Source organism: Mytilus edulis, chromosome 11 (genome assembly GCF_963676685.1).
Source record: "Mytilus edulis chromosome 11, xbMytEdul2.2, whole genome shotgun sequence".
Lineage (NCBI taxonomy): Eukaryota > Metazoa > Mollusca > Bivalvia > Mytilida > Mytilidae > Mytilus > Mytilus edulis.
In genome coordinates, this window is record NC_092354.1 from 40,853,889 (window position 1) to 40,859,153 (window position 5,265).

The following is a 5,265-nucleotide window of genomic DNA, read 5'->3' on the forward strand; positions in this document are numbered from 1 at the left end:
AACCCGTTGTTAGGTTACTGTCCTGAATTGGTAATTTTAAGGAAATTTTGCCGTTTTTTGTCATTATCTTGAATATTATTATAGATAGAGATAAACTGTATACAGCAATAACGTTCAGCAAAATAAGATCTACAAATAAGTTTACATGACCAAAATAGTCAATTGACCCCTTAAGGAGTTATTGCCCTTTATAGCTAATTTTTAACATTTGTCATAAATTTTTGTAAATTTGTAGAAAATATTTTCCACTGTAATTACTGGGCCAAGTTCATTATAGACAGAGATATTTGTAGCAACAAGAATGTTCAGTAAAGTAAGATCTACAAACACATCACTATCACCAAAACACAATTATGTCATGAATTTATCCGTGTCCATTATTTAATATGCACAAGACCAAGGTGAGCGACACAGGCTCTTTAGAGCCTCTAGTTTAGTTTGTTTTACTCATGTGATATTTTGTTTTTACTTTAGGCTCTTTTGTGACCGTCCTAACCATGTTACTTGGAAATATAGGAAATTCTCAACTGATTATTGGTTGCCTGAGGCTGGTCAAAACCAAATAGAATTGTTTGATTTAGATATAACAGGAGCTAACACTATTCCTCGGGTAAGTTTCAACCTATGTGGTTTTAAAAAAAAGGATGTCTATTTTTTTACTACCATTGCTTTGTATTCCGATTTTAAAGCATGAATGCATTCATGTATATAACCTTGATTTGAACCAAATAGACCAAACAGCACACATACGTATATATATAGGAAGAGATGGTATGAGTGCCAATGAGACAACTCTCTATCCAAGTCACAATTTAAAAAAGTAAACCATTGTAAGTCACGGTACGGTCTTAAACACGGTACCTCGGCTCACACCAAACAACAAGCTATAAAGGGCCTCAAAAATTACTTGTGTAAAACCATTCAAGCGGGAAAACCAACGGTCTTATCTATATATAATGCGAGAAACGAGAAACACTTATGAACCACATAAACAAACGACAACCACTGAACATCAGATTCCTGACTTAGGACATGTGCAAAACATTGCAGCTGGATTAAACGTTTTAATGGTATCAAACCTTTTCCCTTTTCTGAAACAGTAGTGTAACGTCACAACATAGAAAGACACACTATAAAATATCAATTGGAATGACTTAACTCAATCAAAAATCGGAGTGACACAAATAAGCACACAATGAACGAATAAATTTGATATGTGGTACAATGTAAATACAAAGTTAATAAAAATAAGGGATGAAGTATCAAAGTAAAAGTATAAAACTGCTGTGAAATGTTGTTTTTTTTTTTTTTTTTATAGAAAAACATTAAATTGGAAGAAAAAAAATACGTCATATAATACACAGGTAAGTGAAAATAATGCTGTTGTTAAGTATACTTCTTCTTTTGTCGATATAATCTTCCGGTTAGGAATATCAAGAAATATGTTGGACTCTTAGATGTTATAAAATAATAGCTGTACTAATGTAAAGTATGATTGAATGGTGAACACCCCCTGACAGCTTCAGCTCGTACACATTATAATCTGCGTTATACCTAACATACAATAATATTTAAGTATCAAGTATACAAACTGGAGAAGTTCTGCCTATTTATGTCAATCTATAATAACAATGCCTCCAAAAACAATTATATAAACAAATCAATCAAGCCATACAAAACTTAAAACTAAAAGCATTAGAAGGCAATAACACTAATGATATAATTTTCTTGAATAGGTATACCTATAATATGCCAACAGCACTACGATGATAGCAGGATTGAAATGGTCAGAAACGCCGTCATGAAAATGAGATGTTTTTGAATTTCCAAGAATATACATGGGGGAGGGAATTTCTTAACAATCCAACTAAATCCACTCCCAAAATAACCAGATGGCCATTGACGAATTTACTGGAAACGCACAAGATTATAGATATAACAATACAGCTGCTGCAAACAGAGGATCCTGGACCTTCATGCATTACTGAAATGTTAGAAAGTGAAGGCTTAATAAGAGAAGTATGATTTCCTTTGCATTCACTTCTTAAAAGTACATAAATCTTAGTTTCTCTATTTTTTGTGATATTTTCACATTTCTTGATTGGTGTGAAAAAAATATTTTTCCTCACTAGTGAAATATCTTAGCAAGTTAAATGACTGGTCGACATTTTATTATGATGTAAAATTTTCTTGGTTTCTTCTGAAATTTCGTATTTGTGACGTCATGTTAAAAGATGACCATGTCTGATCACGTTGTATATAAAGAACACAATTTTCTACAAATCTTTGAAATGGAAGGATAAAAATCATAAGAGAAACAGATTTCATCACTTTAAATCGTGTATGATGATATTTGTTCACTCTGAACAGTTGAATTGTGATTATTTAAAAATCTCTTCAAGCCTCACTTTTTTTAAATATTTTAAAAACTGTGACTGTATTAAGTGCATAAATATCAAATCACACTCGTTGCACTGGTGAAATCTATATTTCTGTTTCTAGATAAGGTTGTTCAAAATGCCAGAACTCAGAATATACCAAAAAGTGAAGTCACAAAACATTATCACATCTCAATTCATTGTTTAAAAATATTGAAAGAATAGTCTCACCATCAACCAAATATCAGCCTTATCAAGAATATCTTTCCACTAGAACTGGAAAAAAGTGTATAAGGAACTCTTTAGTGTACAATTCTTGCCTGATTATAATAAAACTCATATCAAAGTTAGGATTAGCAATGTCTTGGATAAGTTCAAAAATCAGTGCCGAGGATTAATAATGTTATTGAGTAATGCCTCTTGGAAACATTAAATATACTAGAAGATGCCTGCAAAATCGTGGTACAATATTGGGCAAGTGTTGAACCAAAACAGTTTTTAAATTGTGTGTACAGTATGTCGACTGAGCATGCACGAAAGCGTTTAAGAAACCAATCAATAATGGTCTCTAAATTTGAATATTTTCTTTAAAATTTGCGTTTTCTGTTAAACAGATTGTTTCAAAAACATATTTAGAAAGTACAAACATTATACATTCATTCGTTATATTGCAAATATTTCAGACCTTGTATGGTGTCAGAGGAGTTGTGGCTCAACGGAATAGGTCTCGTCCTTCAGTAGTATAGATGGAAAATTACATTTTTTGTGCTCTCTTGCCAGAGTTTTTATAAAACTTATATCATAGTTTCATATGAGCAATGTATAGATCAATTTGAAAAATCATTGCGGATAAAATATTTTCAAAAGAGTTTAAGGCATTTTCAAATTTTTTCCCAAAATGCATTGCATTTTATCTCAAACCTTCATTTCTCAGTGATATTTATGAAAACTATGTTCCTTTAACGATGGAGATTTTATTGGTTTACCATTTATTTTGTGAGATAGTAATTTTCTGGATATTCTATTTTAAGATTAAGACAAAGAAAAAAAAGAAAGAGAAAGGACTAATTCTATATTCATCTGTAACAAGTATGCAGTATTGCTTGTTTACAGTGAGATGCTTAACGTGACTTCAGCAGGATTTTCCACGGAAATCAGGATGCAAGATGTTTTACAGCTTTTATATGATATTTTTTTTTTTGAATCAATAGAGCTAATAGAAATGCATAATAAATCCTTTTATACTTAAGAAAAGAGGAACTGCAGTATACCAGATCAAAGAACAAATGAAGGCATTTAGATTTAAGAAATTATCTTTTGAATTATGTAACTATTGAATTGTGTCAACATGCTATTATTATTATTGTTGGCTTTTGGCCATTAAGAAGAAATAAGGTTAATATTGGATCGAATAGAATATAAATATAAGGCTTGTAATGATATGCATACTGTTAGCGTTCAGCTAGTATGAAGCAATTATACTCTTCATTTGCAAGAAATAAATGATATTACTATCATTGTTGGCTTTATGCCATTAAGAAGAAATAAAGTTATTATTGGATCAAATAGAATATAAATATAAGGCTTGTAATGTTATTCATATTATTTGCGTTCAGCCAGTATGAAGCAATTGCACTCTTCATTTGCAAGAAATGAATACAGGCATGATATAATCTTCATATTGGTAGCAATTAAGAGGTATAAATGAATAAAATAAAGTTAAAATTCCTCAACAATTTTCTAGAATCTAAGAGGTACTATCTTTTTTGTTTATAAAAATGTCTTCCTGTTTGTTTTTTGCCTGCAAGGTGTCTGCCTTCACTATATAATCATTACATGCTCTGCTCTGTCATATTAATATTACAATGAATTATTTGTCTATATAATGTACATTTAACCACTATTGATATACACATGTTAATGTAAGCAGAAGTCATAAGCATAAGTATATTAAACTGTATTAATTCTAGAAGTATTGTTGTTTACTTTTTGTAATTAGGTTATAAAGATTATGTATTTACAAATGTTAATTATATGATGGTCAGCTAAAAATGGTAATTACATTTGCAGGTTTTAAAAGATGCAATATCAGCAACATATATGAATTTTCCGCCATTTTGTCTAGTTATTGCAGACAAATTAGTCCAGCAGATAGGTGCAATATATGAAGGAATTGTGCACTTCGTGTTAAAAGCACCAAATTTTACTCAAACATACTTCTATCTATACTCTTCAATTTTAGATATGGAGGCAAGCTGGAAATATAGTTAACTTCCGGTAAAATCCAAAATGGCGGATGCATGTTTAAATTTCAACTTTTCTTAATTCTCTTTCAATTTTTTTAGTTTAAACTAAAAGAACTAATGTTTTACCTGATCTGAATCGTATTAGATGGGTTTCAGTGTTGCTGAAGCAGCAATTTGGATGAGTTTGGTTAACTTCCGGTCGAAATTTCATGTCAAAATTCAAGAAAAATGTTGACTTTTAATTTGCAAAAAGTGAGAAGAATGGTGTAATAGAATCAGGTATTTATTTCTTTGGAGATCATAAAAATTCAATTGATATGGTGAACACTACTGTTTCATTATATATTGGAATGAAGATAGACATACACTTCGATAAATCAAGAGTCTAAATAACAATTGAAAGATGAGCTCTTACAGATTTAAACTTATTGAGGCGTCAGATAATCGAAGACCAGGTAGTTCGTCCCAAAATGTTGAAGAGGTTGACTGGACTTTAGTTCATTAATATGCTTTGGAATTTAGTGTGACATCCATTTACTCTGAATTAGTACACCATTTGTATAGGGACCAGCTGGTGACCACATCCGGTTGCAGTAATTTCTCGCTGCATAGAACACTTATTGGTGGCATTCGGCTAGTGT

General features: G+C 31.0%; 1 long non-coding RNA gene across 1 annotated transcript; it reads left to right on the forward strand.

The window, feature by feature from the left end:
- The first annotated feature begins 475 nt into the window (after positions 1-475).
- Positions 476-4,512, forward strand: LOC139495584 (uncharacterized). The gene is made up of 4 exons (XR_011657401.1): positions 476-610; positions 1,319-1,364; positions 1,737-2,019; positions 3,410-4,512. It is a non-coding gene; the product is annotated as an uncharacterized lncRNA (long non-coding RNA).
- The last annotated feature ends 753 nt before the right edge of the window (positions 4,513-5,265 follow it).